This window comes from Amblyomma americanum, chromosome 1 (genome assembly GCF_052857255.1).
Source record: "Amblyomma americanum isolate KBUSLIRL-KWMA chromosome 1, ASM5285725v1, whole genome shotgun sequence".
Taxonomy (NCBI): domain Eukaryota; kingdom Metazoa; phylum Arthropoda; class Arachnida; order Ixodida; family Ixodidae; genus Amblyomma; species Amblyomma americanum.
In genome coordinates, this window is record NC_135497.1 from 65,539,703 (window position 1) to 65,561,662 (window position 21,960).

The 21,960-nt window shown below is 45.9% G+C and overlaps 1 protein-coding gene across 1 annotated transcript in view; it reads left to right on the plus strand.

The window, feature by feature from the left end:
* The first annotated feature begins 12,380 nt into the window (after positions 1–12,380).
* The window catches only part of cpx (synaptic transmission protein complexin), a 291,580-nt gene continuing 282,000 nt past the window's right edge, over positions 12,381–21,960 (plus strand). The window contains 1 exon segment of the mRNA XM_077645763.1: positions 12,381–12,535. The gene's annotated coding sequence lies outside the window, so the exon portion shown is untranslated.

Here is a 21,960-nt window from a genome sequence, read left to right on the forward strand (position 1 = left end):
TTCCCTTCCATGTGGACACCACCCGTACTCGACACCTACTTTGCGCGCGACAAACAATATATTCACTTACTCAAAAACGCCAGGAGCAGGACTTCCGAGCGGAAACCCTGCTCGTATATTCGCACCCTGTGTATTTTCTTAGGCTCTTGCATGCCACATTTATTCCTGTCGTGCCGAGTGTCTGTCTCCTCCTTGAAGGAGATCAAGGTGCGGCCAACCGAGTGCTAACTTCTCACGGCACGCCTGCCGTTTCCGCTCAACTTCTGCTCGAGGGGGGGTCGCTTTGAGAAACGCGCAAGCACGCACCCACGCAGGCAGCGGCGGCTTCTCCGGCGGGAAAATTGCACAATTCGGTGTATTTGCTTTCCAGGTCTCTTTTTCGCCGAGCGTGTTTTGGTCCGTCAGTTTCTTTACGCGGCTGAAGGCGGGGACAGGCCATTGCTTCCGTGTATTTACATTGGACCTTGCTCACGGAGTCATTGAACTCGGCGGCCCCCGGGTCTTCGCGAAGCCCGAGTACCGGGGCTAAGCGCGACTTCTCGGCTGCAAGGGGCCTGGATTCGGGAACGAAGCGAGAAATGTCGTTAACACTCGGGCCAGCGCTCCTTGTGCTTGCTTGTTCGTGTGCCGCCTGCTTTTCCTTGCAGTCGCTGTTCCCCCAGTTTAGGCCTGCAGCGTTCAGACAAGGGCTGTCGTCCCTCTCGTCGCTTCAACGAGCGCAGCTGTTCCCTCCAGCGCACTGTAGGAAGGGATCGACCTCATCTGCATCCTGCTCGTAAATTTGCACCAAGGCATCGTGATGCTATGATCTGGAGGACCAACGACCGCTACCTCCAATAATAACAATAAACTAGTCGGTGTTGCTGAAATGTATTAAGTGTAATCAGATAAAGTTAATTCATGGCCCTATGAACATGTAGGGGGGGAGGAGGGGGGGGTCGAGACGAAAAATACGCCATTTATGCAGCTTGGTGGGTTTCCGCTCCAGTCGACATAAACAGTGGCTCCAATTAAAAGAAGCAACAGAAATAGAAAGGGTAAACCTATAGTGCTGCAATATAATTATTAGGTAAAACAATTGCCTGAAAAAAGAAAAAAAAATCTCGCAGAATAGCATACGAGCATGAATGCAACAAATGTACAGGGCGTGTCAGCTAAGACTTTACACAATTTTAAAACATAGGCTTTTTGAGTCAGAAGAGCGTTTTTTTTTTTCGGCATAGCATTGCCAGCAATGAAGTACATCAAAATACAGGCAAGACGTGCTAGCTGGCAGGCTGGTTAACTAATATTGAATAGTTATCTTTTTAACTATTACTGTTAGACTCCTTCATTATTGAGAGGCGTGTAGCCCACCTTAAGTATTACCTATATCAGTTTTTAGAATTTATAAAACGCGGTTACTCTCGGCGCGGTGGCCCAACAAATTTTGGCCATTTCCACGAGTTACGCGCACTGCAGAGGTTGCTTTGCCTGCAAGCTTCTCGAAAGCGCATGTATTTTGGCGCGATGTAGCCAGAATTTATTTCGACTAAAGCACCGAAGGTAACCTCTTTTTCGAAATTAAAAAAAAAAACTGACATGGATATTGCTTACGGTGGGCTACATGCTTCTCAATAATTAAGGAGCCTAACTATGATAGTTAAAAAGTTAACTATTCAATATTAGTTAACCAACCTGCTTGTTAGCACGCTTTAGCTGTATTCTGACGTACTTCACTGCTGTGAATGCTATGCCAAAAGCAGCGTTCTTTTAACTCAGAAAGCCTATTGTTAAACATTGTGTAAAGTCTTAGGTGAAACAACCTGTATGTGAAAATAATTAACAAATATTTAAAAAGAATATTTTCTTTTGAAATCTGTACACTAGTGAAGTAACGACACGGAGATGAAGTATGCCATAGATGGATTTCTTTAAGCCGCAAACGAGATACGCCTTCTAACGCCTTGTACTTTCTTGGCAGGTATTTGGCAGCTGTGTATTGATGTTTGGTAGAATCTGTTAGCCGTAATTTGTTTGGCGTAGCGCTATCAGCTGGCGTCGCACTCTCGCGAATGTGAGCTGAGCTTATCAGAAAGTTAAGGCACTGTTGCCTTTTATTGTTTATTTTGTAGTTAGTATTTTGAACTAACTGTAAATCCCACTATCTCATACAAAGAAATTCTGGAAAAATTGCTTTTCCAACGAGAAATAGTTTATGAACGCGATGTTTTCTTATGTCGTAATGTTTCAGTATCACAATTAATAAATCCGCATACCTCCTCTCGACAGGCTTGCATTTTTATTTGCTATTAACGTTTTTGCTATCGTTTTCTAAGGCAATCATAACTTGATGCGAGTGATGGACAAACTTTAAAAGAAAGACATTGCTGCACTTGAGAAGAATGGGCCATTAATTTAAGTATTTCCTTAACAGTACCTTCAAATACTATATTATTTAAAATTTTTGTGGAAAACTCTTGGACTTGTTTACTCCTTAACAGCGGACTTCCTGAACGGTTCAACACGGCTGTTTCTTGGGCTAGTTGGTTGCTCATAATTTTGACCGAAGCATAAGCACACAAGAACACGAGCGACATGAGAGAGACACAGGACAAAGCGCAAGTGTAATGTTGGTTTTCTCTGCCCCAGAAAACCTGTCGCGATTGTGCAGGATGACCAACCCGTTTTGCAGCAGCCCAAGGTGGTGCAAAAAGAAGCATCGGAGCAAGTTTGTGGAGTGCACAGCAGGTCTGGTGTATCGTATTCCATTGACTTGTGGTCGATTATATACTGGGGCAGACTGGCAGATGCCTAAACGAAACTGTGAAGGGAGATAAATGAAATGAAACCAAGGCGCTGTCACCTCACAGATCACTGCGATGATTGTCCCAGCGAAACATGCAAGCCATTCTTAAGTGAGTTCACGGTTGAAGTGAATAGCAAGGACCGATACATGCTTGAGGTTATAGAAGCAAGAATGATTGACAAGAAGGCAGCCGAGTGCATCAGTACGCCGTCAGTTCATCTCTCGGATGAGGAAATGGCATACCTGGATGGATTTTGTCAGCGCATGCGTTCTTCCTGACTTTGTTTTAAGGCGAAAGCCTTTAATGGCTCATACTCCTGGTCGAGATGCTCTCCGTCCGTTACATAGCCAACCGGAAGTCACAACAACGGAAGTGACGTCATACCGTCCGTCAATCCGTCCGTCCGTCACGCTCTTCAACTCAATAAGAAAAAAAAAACCTTTGTGCACGAATGGACTCGAACCACCAATCTTCCGTTGGGCAGCTTAGCGCGCTAACGACTACGCTACTTCCTGCCAACGCACATGTAGTTCTCCTTGTCTAGGACGCTGAAGAGTGTTTGCGGAAGGGCGTCGAATCAGACGGATGCTTCCCAAACACCCTCCAGTGTCTCCAGCATTTAAGATTCACAAACAATTGTGTACTTAATTAATATCTTCACCACACATCAGTGACACAAGCAGCAGCACCGCGCTAAAGGCTTTCGCCTCACCGCACTTTAAGTCAACAAAGTGCCCCCCTGAATTTTTATTGAACTCGCTTCAGTATATATATATATATATATATATATATATATATATATATATATATATATATATATATATATATATATATATATATATATATATATATATATATATATATATATATAATTCACTTGCACGATGGCGCTCTGTCCTGCGTCTCTCTGAAGTCCCCGTATTTTTGTGTGCTTGCGTTTTCGTCAAATTCCTGAAATGTTGTCGTTCTTTGATGAAGCAGTACTCCAAACGAGAGAACAGTACTCTATGTTCGGCACGTAAAGCGAGTTGTGCACCAAAAGTCTATAAATCTCAGCTTACAAGTCCCTGTGCAGTATAATTATCTTACTCTTCGTGATTTACAGTCATTGAAGGATTCCAAAGCATGCCCCAGACCATACGTTCGGTGCCCATTCTACCTATTGTTTAAAATTTCAAGCTTTATCTATAGTGTCACCATCCAAAAGAACGCTATAGTTCTTATTTAAAGTCTCGCATTTGTTCAAGATACAGTAGCTTGATGTTTTATATTAGTAGTTAGGCTGTTAGTTGCAGACGAGCGAGTTAAAGGAATTTCATTCACATGCCAGAGCAGTCTCTCGTAATTGCAGTCAGTAGTGTTCCTTCTATCATCAGTGCATACCGTTAACTTCAATTTCTAATCAATACGTAGGATGCAATTAATGAACAAGTTACATAGATGTGGTCCTACTATACCACGCTAGGAGACGCCAGAAGTGATTCCTGATGGGAGGAAAGTGATTACCCGAAGATGCTGCTTTCAGTTGTTAAATTGTGACTTTTACATATAATACCATTGCCTTTTCCATAAAATTCAAGCAGGTGCTTAAGTAAACGCTTTCGTTGTGAGTATGAAATCATTTTGAGGAGTTTAGAAATTTCGAATAGTGCCTTTTTACGTTAATTGTATCCCAAAATACATCCTTTCTGTTGAAGAAGAGCGAGCTGTGTGGGTGAAGTTTTCTGAACCCAAATTCAGCGTATCTTAGTCGGCAATTTTTCTCAGTGAAAGATGAAAATGCGGTGTGACGGGCTTTCTTGAATACCACAGAAAACGCAAGAAGGACTGAGGGTGGTTTTCGTGTCTGATAGGTCACGTTTGATATAAAGAATTTTGAGTTTTGAAGTTTGTAACTGTATTGGGAAGATGAGGGAGTAGACCTGTAATGAGATCGGTAACAATTTATGACTGGCGAAATTGTGCGTCAAAATAATAAACACAGTACATCATATAATACATAGCGGTCAGGATAAGTAACAACATTTGAGGGCACCTTTCTATGAAGAAATTCAGACGCAGCTAATTCTTATGTAGAAACCTGTCACGAACTGATCCGCAGGCATATGGAAATAAATAAAAAATATGATAACGGTAGATGTAACCCGTGACAGAGAAAAACGAAGATTCCCGACAGAAAAAATTTTTCCTAAAGACAAGTGCCATCATTCATGGAGGACGTCCACCAAGCGGTTGTACCGCCTGAAATAGCGTAAACTCAAGAAACCAATCATTTTTTATTGAAACTAAAGAACTTGGGATTCAACAAATACAACCAGAAAGAAAAACCAAAGATCGACGTTAGCTGGAGTAGGAAAATTCAAAGCCTGCGAACAGATGCGAGCAATCTGAAAAAAAAAACGTGAAAAAAAAACGAGAAAAGGAAAGTGCAGAAGTATTTTATCCCAGCTTGATCGTTATGATAAGAAACGGTGAGGCTGTAGCTGGAGATAGTTCAACAACATATCACGGAAGTGCCCTGAAAAATATAGAGATATGATGCTAGAAAAATTAAGCATAAGCAAAGCCAGCCTTTCTAAGCTGTCTACAGACGGTTCTGCCGAAAGATAAACTAGAAAGCGGGAACAAAAATGAAGAACCAAAGAAAGTAACAACTAGCCAGTTTTGGAAAGACCTTTGAAAAGCTGAGAAAGATTGCGACCATAATGATCGTTAGACGAGGGTACCTGAGAAGCAATTTTCTTACAATGAAACGTAACAGCTGGTGATAGCAACGAAACTGAGAAAAAAATCAAAGCATAGTAATTGAGCCAGGAGGCAATGAAAACAATTTGAAGGCATGAAGGGAATGTACTAATGCGATGGCATTAGAGTTGTCGTTACACCAAGGCCCCGCCGATATCCGGTGTCACGTAATTCGCTGACTGGTCGAGAGATGATCAGTATTCAGCGAGATTGCGCTAAGTAGAAATATCAGTGACTGGCTGACCACCGGTAAAAGCGCTGCCTGATACAAAAAGGCCATACACCAGGAAACTATAGACCGGTAACGTGTCTCTGAACTATGTTAAAGTTGCTCATTGGCGTTACAGCTGATCGAATTCAGTAGGGCTTGGAGGTAAGGAACACCTTACCTCCCTGCCAGTGGAGCAGAAAGATATAAATAAAAGGCGCAGAAGCTGAAATGTCCAGTTTTTCTTGTTGACAAAATGGCTCTACAAAACTCCAGGAGCCGGGAAACCAATTTACACACGGTCTGGAATGCATTCGACTCACTGCCTCACGCTTCGATCATTAAATACGCGGAAGTGATCGGGGTTGCCAGAGATACACGGAGTTAATAGAAAGTACCCTAAGACATTGGAAAAACAGGTTTAGGTTTATGGGGTTTTAACGTCTCAAAACCACCCAGGCTATGGAGGACGCCGTAGCGAAGGGCTCCGGAAATTTCGACCACCTCGGGTTCTTTAACGTGCACCGACATCGCACATTACGCGGGCCTCTAGAATTTCGCCTGCATCGAAATTCGATCGACGCAGCCGGGATTTAATTCTCGTCTTTCGGGTCGGCAGCCGAGCCATAATTACTGAGCCACCGCGGAGGCACGACAGTGGTAAACAGTGCTGCTGATTAGAACCGAAAGTTGCGTAGTAGTTGACACCATGCGTCGAATCCTCTAAGGAGCTTCACTTTAACCTCTGCTTTCTGCCAATGTTTGATTCCATTGAGCATAATTCTGAAGAAGATACATCTCCCCTAGCCAACATCCGAAAGATGTAACAAAATTTAATTCTTGCTGTAAAAGCCCGACTTCAAGCTTCACGAAAAATGAAAAACAGAAAGTCAGTCTTTTACGAATGCATCGCTCGTTTTCAGTACAGAGATCTTCATGGGGTTTTCATAGATAAATGTGCTAGATTCCCGTTGAGTACAGGGATATTGTCGAAAGGAGAGGATTGAAATTCCGAACGAATAATTCATTAACTACCTGCATTCAGAGACCTATACAAGCTTGGGTACTCTGCGGCTCTACAACATCAAGCATTGGCACGCAAAATATACCGCCGTTAGTGCAGAGTAAATCCAGAAGGCGATGAATATACTGCGCACAGAACTAAATGTTGTGAACACTGTCATGGCCATGAACACGTGAACCATACTTATCGTAGGATACATTGCTAGAAGACAAATTGAATGCAGATTTAGCTGAATAACCTGGAATAAAAACAAGAAAACTCATGACTATTCAGTACAGATTGCAGCCACGCAGTGATGTCGACAGACTGCGCCTTCCCCGAAAGTCCGGAGGCAAAGCAATGTTGCAAGCGAAGCAGGCTGTTGTAGAGCAAGAACACGCTTTACTAAAGCATGCCCGACACTGCCATGGACAGAAGTTTATTGACGTGAGGAATAAAAAATTGCTGAAGGTACATGATGAAAAGAAGAATTTTGGGAAAAAATGTTTTCCAAGTTCGGGAAAACAATTTCATACTGCATGGCCAGTTTTTTATAAACCCTGGGAGGAATGTTTAAAACTCTTGAAAGACTCAGGCTGTGAACTTTCAGAGTGTGCCCCGTGCACCCTGCTAGTTGCAGACTACGGGCACGCGAAAAAGTAATCTACCTCGCTCTCTTCCCTTTCTACCTCTCCTTTCGTCCCTCTTCCCACGTGTAGGGTAACATGCTGGGCATCGTCTAGTTAACCTCCCTGCCTTTCCGTTCGTCATTCTCTCTCTCTCTCTCTCTCTGGGAGAAAGAAAAAGAGCAGACCTTGTTTGGCTTATCAGTGGGAACCTTAAAGAAACATATGATAATTTCAATGTTTTGAAACAAGTTCTCTGCATTTGTTTCTCTTATGTTTGATATTTTCGCATGCTTGTTAGCTGTGTATTAATCTCTATGGACTAAGCTTCCTACGACTTGGAGAAAATATTGTCCGCACAATTTGGGGATAAATAAATAAGGAACCGAGGGTTTCATCTTAACCACACAAGTATACAAGTGATTAGAGCTAACGTAATGGAGGTCAGTAGAAAATGAAGCTATTATAGATGGGAAAAACGAGAATGCAAGGTGATTGCTTCAGCTTACTACAAGAAGGTAAACACACAAGACTGGGATATCTGTTCTTAATGCGATATCATTTCTCGTCTGATGAGTGGCGTATACAAGACCTTTCAGTATAGCTCGTCAGCAGAGCGTGCCATCAAAGCGTGTCCGCACGAAAATGACCGTTGAAAAAAAGAAATTCTCCGGCATTGTGGTCCTAACCCAGGCCCTCTGTGCGCCAGGCGGGCGCGCGACGCATACGCCTCAAACGGTTTTTTTTAATCAGTCTTGCAAGCACTCCTAGTGCTGCGCTCTTAATTGCCCTCGTTCTAGTGCGTCGTTGCTTCGTTGTGTCGTATTATGATATAGTAGTGATGTGCCGTGTGTCGCGCCTTTTCTCGTGCTTGGCTGTTTAGGTGTGTCGCATTATCCATTGTGTTGATCTGCGATTCATGGTTTGTACATAGTTCATGTATGGGGCCATCCAAAATGTGTGCGATCACGGCGAAGCGTGGCCGCGCTCTGCGGAGTATCAGCGCATCCGGCGCGGCAGCACTTCGAAGCGCTGTGGCGCAGGCGCACAGAAGACTGGAGGTGGTGCTTCGTGTCGTCTGCCGCAGTGCTGAAGCGCACCGTGCTTGTTTTGCTGGGAAGCGCACCTAAATGAATGCGCTGACATAGCGTTCATTTAGGTGCGCTCAGCACTCTCAGCAAATCCTGGCCAAAATCGTCCGGTAACCGCCAGGAGCCTGAGGTCGAACAAGAAGCCGATCTTGCCTGAAAACCTCCGAGCTTCTCCGTCACCATATATTTATAATAAAATACTAACAATTTAAAGGAGTGCAAAGCTCAAGATCAGGGGTGCACCGAGCATCCTGCAGGGCAAACAAAGTATTGAAAGTACACTTGGGAAGGCACCATGATGAACATAATGACCAAGGAGGAGAGCATCAAATGCAAAAAAAAAAAATGCGCAGGATGAATACTGGCGGGTTGGGAGGGACATGTATCCTGCCATCGTTCGGTACATGCTCACTAAACGAACCGAAACAGATATTTTATTATTGGGTCAATAATATCTGCGGCGTGCAATTCTGTCGTGCCGTGAAGTCAGCGCAAGGGACTGCTACGGCTATGTAGGGCATCACTGAAGAGGCCTCTGGGAGCCATCTTGGCTGCGTGCAGCAGAGTGGATTTTCGGTGAAGGTAGCGTGGGGAACATGTCACGAAAACACAGTACACATTCCTTTTGTTAGACTTGAAGCGATTTCCAGACTTGTTCTGCTTGCGAGCAGTATTCCTTACCAAAATAGCCGCACCCGGCGCAACCTGTCTATCGGAATAGCCAGATAAATTGGTCGAAAAATATATAACGCTTTTAAGCGTTATAAAAGCATTAAAAATGTCTTCAAGCGGGATAACAAGCGTGCTGTTGGCCATATTAGTTATGATTTATTGAGTTTATGACCTGAACGATTCATTATTTGCCACAAAAGCGCCGCACGTGCCAAAGTTTCTCGCAGAAAGTCCTTAAGAGCCTGAACTGAACAGATGAAACGACTTTGCACCAGCATTAACAGTGTCATGTGTCATTTTGCCACATCCTGACAAAAATGCTTAGTTATCATCATCAGCAGCACCAGTCTGTGGACGCACCTCACAAAGTTCTTCAGTACGTTTTTACTTCGATTATTGTTTGGTATTTATATTTATTTTTGTGATACACCAGTGTGCCTTCGGGTTGGGAGGTTCCATACGCAACGAAACATGTTGACGAACGATTCTCTGTCACTGACAAAACAAGCCTGGACGAGGTATAAGCAGCGAGCGTGTAACTGGCACCTGCTATGAACTGCTCTTTTAAACGTCATCGCTGCCGAGAACCTGACTGAACAGAGTGGACCCTCATCCCTGAAAAATCGTTACGTTGGTGAAATGTCACCGCGCATTTGATTGCCAGCTTGGACGAGTCGGAGTTACGAGCACACATTTAACAACCAGCCAAAAAGGGACGAAAAATGTGATAGGGGTCCTTAAACGACTGCTCGGGACTTGCGAATGTCCTTCTCTGACTGAAAAATGCCACACAGCAGCGTGCCGTTTGCATATGAGCTAATTCGTCTGTGCACAAATTTTATCAGATGATCAGTATATAAATATTGAACAGCAAAAGCAACGTCTGGGCTATGTATGAGGGACGCAGCTGAGGGTGGGGGAGGGGATTGTGGTTTTATTCCGACCACCTAGAGCTTTAAACCTGCGCTTAAATCTGATCACAAAGGCTTCCTTGAATTTTCCATGTATCTCGATCGCGCCCGTGTGCTCAGCACCCGAAAAACAGAAATAGTAGATGCATTTGTAGAATAATTTTTTTCTTGGGTTCTAAAGGGCTATCCCCGACACTCGAAAAGGTGTTGTGGCTCTTCATTTCATTTATTTTATCCTTAAAGGCCCGAAGGCATTACATAAGGAGGGGCTTACAAATGGTTTTGTGTAGATGCACTCATGATGAAAACATAGGCACAGTGAACTTAACGCTGGAACTGTAAACACTAAAAAGAAGAGAGAGGATCTAGCAGTTACAAAAAGGGTAAGCAAAAAAAAAAGAAAAAAGCACAAAAATACAGGGAAAAATACAGGAAAAAGTACAGGGCAACTACAGGTTCACGTGTTCTGAAAATGACTAGTGAGTTTCGCGCGAAATGTTTTGCGATCGTTGCATGAAACTATGTCGTTTGACAGGACATTCCAATGGGTTATTGCGTCAGCAAAAAAAAAGAACTGCTCATTGCTAAAGTACGGCTCTTGATGCTGGCTATGGGGTGGCTGAGGCTGAGGCGACTGGAAGTTCGGATTGGTGGTTTCAGCAGGGGGTGCTTTGACGTTGGATGGTAAAAAAAGCTGTGTAGTAGGCAAAGGCGTGAAATAATGCGACGTGACTGAAGTGTGGGGAGGGAGATAACTATAAATTATTATAACTATAAATTGTTTTGCGGCAAAAATCACTTGTGTTCCCTTGCCTTGATTCTTTGGGACAACATCCCAGGCGTCTTTCGCCTCAGCAGTGACGTTACTATTGGGAAAAGCATTTGCGATAACGCTAGTTAAAAGCGGAATAAAGTTTCCATCTCGGTTTGTTGGTTTTCAGACATGATCTCTGCAGCGTACACAATACGAGGATACAACGAACTATAGACACGCATGGCAGAGATGTACCTCCCTTCTTTGCGCCCTCCAAGCTTCGAACATGATGTCTAATGTTAGGAAACATGCAAACTAAAGAACCTAAGAGTCTGTCTTCATGGCCAAAATTCACAGTAAGTATATGTGACGTGGAATCATTTCTTTCTGAAGTGACAAGAACTGTTCACAGTCTGTTAGTCCTCGGTCCAACGAAGAAAAATCACCGAGAGGTGTTAGGAGAGATCAAGTGATGAAGGCACTCCAAACACCGGCACTAGCTTTCGATGTTCTTATCCTCTCATTGCGCTTGCATATCAGTGTGAGAGCTCTGGCGGAAACTCAGACCGGCCATCCCAGAAGCTTCAGCCTAAGCCCGGCTTCACGTTGTTTGTTCAGACCCTTGATTTCTTCTGAACGCAATAACGCGTATGGGGGCACTAAGCGGGTGATGGTAAGTAAATTTGTACGCTTATATGTGGAAGCCGCAGGCTGCATTTTCTAATCGCACAAAGACCTTACTGACAACAGTACTTGTACAATAAGCAGCGGAGGGTATTGTCTGCTTAACTGATATTGAGCAGGGTGACGATATTTTTGCTCGATATACATTTTCTTTCTGGCGGGGTCATGGTTGAATGCTGTCGCTCGTCAATTTACATTCGCTCGAAGATACTGTCGAAGATGCGCCGAGAGATAAACTGAAAGCAATGCTCGTGAAAGTGCTGAACTGTAAGTTTCAGGCGAAGCTTATCGATACTTGAAGCCAGCGAGCTCGCTGTTTGCCGTCTTGCTCATGTTCGCCGCTCTGGGTGCATTCGCCAGCGCGTGCTGTCCGCGCCTAGACCCATTGCGCAAGGTCGTCCCGCTTCGGCCTGTCATTTTCTGAGCTCCCTCGGCATGAGGCACGGGACGGGCGAAAGTGGACTGGCGACGGCGCGGCACTTGGAGCCCGTGTTTGCCCAGCGCATGTGCGCAAGCGTGTGACAGTGGGGCAAGCGGCGTCCCGTATAGAGTTGCTGCGCCGCTTCTACGGGTTCCTGGCGCCCGGGTGTCGCCCATGCTCTCCTTTCATTATTTTCTCGCTGCTTCGCTCGCCCTGCCTTCTGCGTCCCGCGCCCCCCTTTTTTCTTCCTTCCTCTCTTCCACCCTTTTTTATTTGCTTAAGGGCGGGACTGCTCCCTCGGCGCAGCGCTTCCCTCCCCGGCGCCGCTCTGAGGCTGCGCGTCTCTCGGAGCTGCCGCCAGGCGAGGAAAAGGCGCTGCGTGCTTAGGGAAGTGGCTGGGGAAGTAGGGAAGGCGAGAGGTGTGGCTTTGGGGAAAGCAGGGGTATGCGAGAGGGGAAGAGTTGCTGCCGCGTGGTCCGTGCTGCTCCGCCGCCGGCAGAGGGGGCGTGCGTTTTTTTGGGATCGCCTCCGAGCGTCGGCTCCCAGTGCTATGCCTGCCGCGGCCCGGCCCGCTCGCTTGGTTCGGTCCCGCGCCGTCGCCGCAGCTCCGCCGTAGCCGATGCTGCCTCGGGTGAGTGGCTCCGGTCCACGACTCCCGCGCTGACTCCTGCACATGCCTTTTCTTCCCAGCGCTTTAGCACGGTTTCGTTGTTCCTTTCCTCGATTGCAAGCAGCGCAGTCGTGTGCTTTAAATTTCAAAAAGAGTGCAACGGTTATTTTTCGTGTTACCTCAATTAGCAAAAAAAAAAGTAGTCCTGCTTCCGTTCGCAGGCAGTCCATGCAAGACGAAAGGCAACTAATGCATGCGGATAGAATCACGTTGCATGCCTCTGTGTACACGCGGGCCGATACCAACTTTCTACATGCCAGCGAGTGCGACGTGCAGTGCATGTGGAAAGGCAAGCATTTGCATTCTGTGGCTGTCGTCCGCGCGGAGTCCAGTCCTTCCTTTTGTTCTTCCGTGCTGCGAGTTTGGCCACGCGCTTTTTGTTCTCACCGCCGCGGCGGAGAACAGCTGGCGCCTGTCCTTTCGCGCAGCCAACACAAACCTCTGAACTCTCCCGCGCGGCTGGCCTTGTTTTTATCGTGTCGCGGACGGAGAACGCTCGTGTCTCTGTGCTGCTCTTTTCCCTTCACTAGTCGAGTGCTCGACATGTCTTCCCTCCCGGTGGGGGGTGCTGAGCGTGGAGTGCAATATTCAGGACGCTCCTCGTCCCCCGACAAAACAAGGGCAGAGCTGTATATATTTTTATTCCTTACACCGTTTGAATAAGTTAGGGGGCGCAGTCGTTCAGATGCTCAAAGAAAAAACGGTAAACTTCGATGATACAAGAAAAAGAAGCAAACAGAAGGGCTGGCACAAGGTTCCTCTAAACGGGATGTCACGCAGCGTTCTTCGTCAGCAAGAAAAACTGTCGGAGACTGCGCATTTAGATGACCGTGTGGGCAGTAACGCCCAACTCCTTGGTGTCAGAAGATTGAGGCTGCAGGGAGCAACTGGAATTGCTTCCCAACAATGCTCCAAGAAGCACTCCGTAATGGCAGCCGCGTACCTGTAACTGTAAACGTATCAGCGTGTTGCGGAAGTTTGGCATTTTATTCTGAATGCACGTGCAAACAACGGAAGCATGTTGATGTTGTCTGGCATCATGCGTTGGCACTGAAACGCATTTCACGGTCGTAAATGCGAACTAGTGCTATGGTGCGAAAAGATATATTACTATGTATTTTTTTAAGTATTTTGTGAAAAGCGCTTGGAAGAAGGTTTATTACGCAACTGACAGTTATATTTCAGGTTTACACTAGTGAACGATTTAACAGCTTGCAGGTCGTGAACACGGTCTGCGTCCCGTTTCAGGCTCATTTGCATGTCCAGTTGTTCGTCATCTAAATTTCTCATAATACATTTTACTTCGCCAATGCAGTCAGGCGCAGATTACTTTTCCTATCGCTCATCAAGTTCATTAACAAAAACCACGATGTAAAGGTTTTCAGCTCTCTCCAAGTTGACCTGTTTTAATGGCTGCGTAAATATGCCTGTGTTAAGTGTGAATTCCAAATGAAATCGAATAACGGCGACATTCTCAGACCTTCGCCTGAAAGCGCAACTTCGTAGCATATTTTGCCGTATTAATATTGGGATGCTACTTAACCAATATTACACAATTTATTGGCTTCTGTTATCCCTCAAACGTTTTCTCACATCTGTTAAAGTTATCAATACATGAAAAATGCGTTTATGAAAACGTTTACAGGTGTTGCTACGGCATGGTGCCCGTGATTAAAACAAGAAAAGTTGAATCTAATGCACTTAATTAATGGTCTACGGTGATGTGCGGCTAGTTCGCTTAGGTGCCGCAACAATTACGGGAAAAGCCCTCGTTTAAATCGTTGCTACATTGGCTCACTCTTGTGGTAAATTCCTTTGACACCTAATTAGTGTAAATCGGATGACTTTGACATGATCGTGACGACGTCACCACTATGCCTACTTTGTTTGCGGCAATATTTGCTGTGAGTACACATTGAGGTTTTCAGAGCTCACTTACCCTCTGCCCACAGAACTTCTTTTTATCTTTTCAGCCATCAAAGTTACCATGGCACAGAAGATCAGCTTTTGTGTAGCAACATGTTATGATAGCAGTCAAGTTTTTTTTTCTCGTGACTTTATTTTGTCCAGCTTCCTAGTGATTCTAACCGAGATATCACTTTTATTAGTTTGCAGCGCTGGGGTGCTTGTCTAGACTAGTTTAACTACGTAAGCGGCTTTGGGTTCCCAGAAGCAGGGGCAGACATTCAAGCCACATAACTTCACAAACGACATCTTACGCGTGGTGTTTACTTATGGTACTGCGCTAACGCACATGCAGCTCAATGTTCGTAATGAATACGGCTCTAAAGTAAGTTGAGTATTTCAGACTAATTGCTCATTCGCTGAGATACGGACGTGTCTACCTCGGAAAGAGGGTGTGTCTTATTACAATAAGATGCCCGCCGCCATGGCTTAGCGGGTATGACGATCTGCTGACGAGCTAAAGACCTTTTTTGGGCTCCCGATTATGGAGGTTGGATTTAGCTACAACCCAAACGCATACTTTGGCGCACAAATGCAGATTAGATTGCAGTAGATGTGGGTGAAAAAACACGATACAGTCTTTAGCCCCCAGTATGGCTTTCCACAGTGCCAGCTCTAGCTTTAGTCTGTAAGAATGCGTCATTACTACAGTTATTGGATTTCCAGACGACAAGGTTCACAAAAAAACATTAAAAAAATTAAGAAAAATACTGGTGCACTATTTGTAGAGCTACTGATAGCGTCCCACGCTATCGAAAAATGAAAGGGAACAGCGCGCCTCTGCCACGTATTTTTCAGCTAGCTTATGCCATGTGATGTGAGGTGTTCAAATTTTATCACAGATTGAAGAAACACGTGGCCAGTACTCGCATTATTTACTTTAACTGCTGTCACTGTAGGCAGGCGCATGTGGTCACAGCGTTCGGTGCATGAAATGTACTCAGTTCAGTTGAAGAAACTGCAGCTATTTCAATCAGCTCCAACTTCAGAAGTCTAACATAGGCCCCGCGTACACCACATCTTCATAGCTGTCCGACCGATGAAATAGTATCTAGAACCGCTGCTAGGCAGACAGAATCCCGCGTTTCGAGCAAGAAAATAATGACAAATAGAAACTTGCGGAAGTTAGAGAACGCTTTCATGACGTTGAGAGTTTTGTAACGACATTACAAAGAATTTTCTTCAGTAAAGCTTCGGCGTGGATCAGCTGAAGAGCTCCTGGCAAAAAAAAAACAAAACAAACGCGTGCGTTATTCTTCCTCTCAATTATTAAAATTATCTTCTTTCAAAGATGTGTAAATATTTTGCTGTTCACAACCGAAACATCAGCAGAAAAGGAAACTAATGCCAAGTATACGCTGTACCATTTGCAGGTTTTCGCTTCCGTACGTCACTGCGCGCACACATTCGTCTTCATGAGCGCGTGTTGTGAGTAACAACTGAATCCATTTCTCTCTTGGCGAGCATTCCCGATGCGCTCTCGTCATTTACATCCAGGCAACCGGCCAAGATGCACACAATCAGCCGTCTTTTCACGAGCTACACACGACAAATCACTCTTCATTCCTATTTGCAGGGGCAAAAGAGAGCCTGTGCGCTTATTGACTGCTTGGAGACAGTTTGACAATGCTAGCGTTCGCCAGGGAAGCACGTGGCGTTATTTCCAAAATGCACACACAATAACGTTTGTTTTTCTTCTTATAACCTTGCTTTTATTGCGCAAACCTGGAGCGAGCCTGTCCCGCATTGAACGGACACTGCAGTGGTCGACGTTAAATAGGTATGTGTTCTCTATGAATGAAAAACACCACGACACGCACACCGATCTCTGGACGTCGAGCACAGGGGACGCTGCTGGCGTTTCCTCATCTGCTGCGATGCTGCGACTTCGGCGCTCGTTGGCTTCTTTCCACCCCGCAGCGCACATGTTGGGAACATGGACGGCTCAGCTTTTTCACGTCCATGCTACCTGGCATTCACGATAAGCGGACCGAACTGAGATTGGCCGCCGAGGCGTCGGCGCACGGCGGGACCAGTTGATGAAATGTGGCGAGTGTCGCGCTCTCTAGCGTTACTCCTTCGTCACAGCCCCCAGAAAAGGGCTCAGGGCGAGTACGCAGCTGTCGCCACTGCATCACAAGTATCTCCTGCGGAACCTGTTATGAAGGGCACAAAATAGACGTAGCGGGCTTTTCACGCCGGCATGGCGAGGCACACTGCGGAGCGTGAGCGGCCATTTTGAAAGAACTCCGTCACTGAGCTGCGACGTCACCTCGTGGGGTTTCGCGATTGGCGTGCGGACGTATACCACATTTAGGTGCACTGGGAGGCGAGGCTCCCTTGTGTATCATAATCGCTTAGAGTAGGGAAATGAGGCTGTCACAGTTTGCATCAAAATGCGAGGTTAAGCATTGCATTAATAGAAATGCATATCGCTTTCTAGGGCGGATCATAGATTCTGGTGTCCGCGCTCAGGTATTGGTCTCGTCTCTCAGCTGCTGGAAGCGCCGTCGCCTTTGCGCGTTTGTGTTTTTTGAGCTGGGCAGCGCCAGTGGTCTCCTCGGCTGCTTTTGCGGCTGTAGGAGCGTTAGAAGCGCGCTCGGCTTCCTTCGCCGCTCTTAGTGCTTTACGTGCTGCCTCATTCACTCGCTTCTATTCAAATGCTCAGTAGCGCGCTTGGTATCGCTTGCTGCCTTCGCTGTTTGATGCGCCTCGCAAACAAGCTTGGCGCAGAAAGAATGGATAAACCACGATGAACAGGACTTCCAACCCATAACACGAGAGGCTACCGGAGGCTGGGGTGACGGCGGAATGGTCGAAGGCATTCAGAAACGAAGCTGATATATACAGCGCCGCTGGTTCAAATCCCGCTCGGGGCTGTTTTATGGCGAATATTTTTTTTTTCTATTCGATATCACTAAGACAAAAAGTTTCGCGGTATTTCGGATAACGTCTGCTTCATTTTCGCCATCATAATCGGCTTCAGTTTGGCCGCGCTTTCTAGACAATGTTCGCTTTAGTCTGCCGAAAATGGGGGTGAAAGAATTTAAAGCTTAAAAGCCTTTCGGACCAGATTGAGTTAACCGGCATGGGTAATGATGTTTACTGCCTTTGCGGAGCTTGATGTTTCCCATGTCATAGCAACAAGGAAGGTGTCTCGGCTGTCAAAAAAAAGAGCAAAGAATGTTCCACAGTGCAATGCGATAATCTGGAGTATTTTTGAAAAGTTACGTTTGCGTCCGAGAGAGTGGAGCATCTTTAACATGCAAGAGGACAATTATTTTCTCAGACACTTGACAGCCACTCATACCCATCTCGCACCACTGAGAGCATGAGCCCGCATTTTTGAGCGTGACCTAGACGTCGAATAGTAAGCATCACGGTTGATGTAGCTACAATATTACCGAGTGAGAAATATTTATAGTTTGGAAGGGAGGAGATGTCGTAGTGACGCACCTCTGGCCTGCTACGCCACATACGGGAAGGGTAAAAGACAGAAATGGAGCGAGTGTTCAGATGAGACGTGACGATTGTCGAGAAGAAGGGAGCTGTACACGCAGTACCGACCTTCTGCAATGACGGTGGCGGTCGCGGCGAAGCTGTTCTGTTTTTCAAGAGCGACAAACACTAGTTCAATTGCGGCTAAGTCTTGCACAGCAGCCGTGCCTACGGTCGTTAGCACACTAGCAATATTCAAGCGCACAGCACCGGTCGTTAGCCTGAGCATCGTTCTGACCCGGTTGTGTGCTGTGAACGTTTCTGGCTGACGCACATACGGACAAGTTTCGTCAGTAAGAGTACGCAATGGCAGAGGAGGTCACACCTAAAAGTCTTGCTTAGTGCGCGCCTTGCGCGGCACTAGTAAATGTGGGCCCAATGGCTTCTGCACAGCAGGACGATTAAATCGTTCCTCCGTAGATGTAATTTATACAACCGCAGATGTGGAGTTGTCATGCCTCCATGCCGCAAAGCCCAGCTCGGTGCTTGCAAAACATGGGGCTGGTGGTGTCACCACCTGTCTGTGGATGGCGCAGCCATGTTGAACTCGTCCCCTGGAAACTGTAACTTATGCACCCGAAAAGGTCTACTAGCTATGCCGGTTACGTGAGCGTCTTCTGCGGTTACGGGCGGCGTTTGGTGCCTCACTTTGGTGGAGCTATCCGCCGCCGTTTTGTTAAGTTTTTCATTTCCGTTTTCAGCGTCGGGCACTCCCTCGAGGTTGCCTCACGAACTCCTTCTCAAATCGCGCACTTCAGCGCCGTGACTGTGCACGCAGACCGACCCATCGCAGTTGCCGGCGCAAAGTAGACTTGTCCTAATGTGTGGGGAGTGCTCACGTTCTGAAAACAGGCACTGCAAAGTTCGAGATAAACCGCGTGTACGGGGATCTTCAAAGATCCCATCTTTACACGCGGCGATAGACTGCCCTTTGAAAAACGTACTCTACGCACATCAACCGTCCATAGCGGCACGTGTCAGTATTACACACATTAGATGACAGTAGATCGGTTAAGTCCCCGTCTTTATGTACTCGTCTGCGTCGAATATCATGCCTGCCGTCGTGCTCCTTCCGAGTATGAAAACAGCATACCCGTCTGGTGCCTAAGTTCTAAACGTGCTTCGCCATTTCCAACGTTACCCTGCTTGGCACAGCAACAGAGATTATTTCTACTGGTGTTTATGGGGGCCTCTTTGACTTGCCCATGAACTAGCCTTTCAAGATAGGCAGTAATATTTTGCAGTTCAGGGTAATCAAGTTGCCGGATGGACACATAAACAAGGGCGCACTGTATTACAAATATAGCTTAAGAGGGCTTGCTGCTGCCACGTTCATTAAAAGGCACCAAGACGAGACCTAAAGCGAACAATACGTCAGGAAAAAGTGCCACTTTAACAGGCACCATGCCGTTCTTGATACAAAAGTCCGACAGGAAGCCCCCTAAAGTGCATTTCAAGTCATTCGTGGGCGTGACAGCCGTGCAGACAATTGTGTGTCAAAGAGCTTGCTCGCCTGAACTGTGCTTGCTTGGACGCTTGGTGACTCCATGCCCACACGCACTAGAAGTCCTGCAGAGCTTCTTCCTCAGGCACTGGTTCAGGACCTCGGTATATCCGCTTCAGAGGTCACTTCAGAAGTTGGGGTGAAACGTTCGGTTCCTGATCCCAGGGTTGAGGCTAAATGGTGGATAGCATTGTGGATGGCTACCCTTCATAGTTTACGATGGCGAAACAAACATGCTGAATTACTGCGCAGTTTGTTCGAGTGCTGTTGGAAGCAAAATAAATTTTAACCCCTTTATCTGAGCATGAGCCTACCCAAAAGACTCATTGCCGGCTTTTTTGCGTCAATATTGCTCGTTACTGAATAGCGTCCACTTGCAGTCGAAATTACTGAAGAGCAGTCGCCGGCTCATTTTTGTATAGTCATTCAAAGAGAGTTTCGCCACAGCAAGGATGCATATGTGGCAGTGCACTCTTTACAGGCGAAGAAAAAAAAAGTATCGCAAAACGTGTGCTTTGATTTTTAACTATCTACCGCGCTCACAGACACCGCGATTTATTGTCGTGCACTTAAGTTCATTCCAGTTTAGTACAACAAAATATTTCTCCAAAATATAAGTTCTACGAAACGCCAGAAGCTATTTTTGGCATGTTTCGCCACAGCAACGATGCTTATGTGGTGGTGCACCCTTACAGGCGAAGAGAAAAACGGGCATCGCAAAACGTGTGCTTTCATTTTTAACTACCGCGGTCACAGACACTGCGATTTTTTGTCGTGCACTTAAGTTCATTTCGGTTTAGCACAACAAAATATTTCTCAAAATTATAACTTATATGAAACGCCAGAAACCATTTTCGGCATTCTCCTCGTTTCCTGCCTCCTGTAGCAGTTCGAACTTCCGAAGCGTTTCCTTAATGCTTTTGCAGTGCAGGTGTCTATGAAGTTCAGAACATTTAAATATCGACTAGATTATATAAAGCAGAACTTGGGCACTCTTTTCTCCAATGTTGGGCTTCTGTTTAGGGCTGCTAATGTAATGCAGCATTAAAATAACAACTACCTGAACTATAAGACTGCATTTACCGGTGCATTAGCACCTCTATTCCTGCAGCAATTAATGCAGTTTAAAACATTCACGCTGTAGTACATTTTGAACGCGACGAAGGCTTTTTTCAGGGCGGAATATTGCAATAAATAAAAAGCTGAACTGCAGCTTAACGCAAAATCGTGCTTAAGTAAAGTTAACAAGAAATGCAACGAGTTCAGTCACCTTATTGTACGATATTACAAAGTGCTAGTCCAGTTTACTAAATAAAGCCTTAGATATTTGCCCTCACATAACGTGAGAGATGACTTGAACAAAGCACAAACTAAAGAGGCATTAGGTCGCCATATTCGTATTCTTTTCGTCCTTTAATTCATGTGCGCGTTAGAAAGTGCGCTGAGGGTGGTGTAAATGGGATGAAAGGAAGCGAACGCTTTTCTTTTTGAAAGTTACGCTAGCAGTGCAGCAACTCTGGCATTAGCGTGGTAAGTTAGTGTTTGAGGTAAAGAACTTTAGAATGTTCTTTACTATCGACTCTAGCAGCGGACGTTTGAACAGGCGCTCCATAGAGAGGAGGCAGGCGATGGGGAAAATTGTTTATAGTTCAGAAACGATACAGTGGTCAAGTGCGCCACTTTTTATCCATGAGTACGTCTGTGTTCGCAACATATTCAAATTAAACAAAACTAGCTCTAGACGCTTCTGTGTAACTGCTCGCAACTGGGAAAGAGACCGCCCTTTCATGACACCCTTTCAACTATCGCCGAATTGCCAACTTTTCGTGAAAACATTTCATTTGGTCTTTTTGGGGAAAATGGTGTGAAACTTTATCAAGGCACGGCTGGGCCTTGAAGGCTTGCTGGACTGCGCTCAGATAAATTCCTTCAAATGAAACACTTTTTGTGGGCCGTTCATCTTCACATTTCCTGTCTCTCGCTGGCACACACTTGACTGGCATTCTCTTCCCATGGGCGCACCGTACATTTCGAAAGCTCTGTATGTTTTATTTCCGGAGGACAGCGCATTCACGGCGCACATAGGCCGTCACCACAGCGACTAAGGCAGCGTAGTTCAAATCCGCCGACCCAGGGACGTCGGGCTGCTTTCGCGGACGCTGTGCTCGGGAAGCCTCCGGGACGAAGGGACTTCAGCGGAAAGACTCTTCTTTTTCACACAGGAGAATTTAGCCGGACGGTGAGACGCCGTTCGCCGCCGACGTCTCGTGCTTGCCGCGCTCGCAAGTTGTTCGGTTAATTAGGATAATTCTTCTCCTTGTGTGGGTCCTCTTTTCTTATTCTTCACTTGCGCGAACGCTTTACTCTCCGTGCCCCCTGAAAACCCGGCTTGAAAACGGGAGCGAGGGATGGCCGGTGT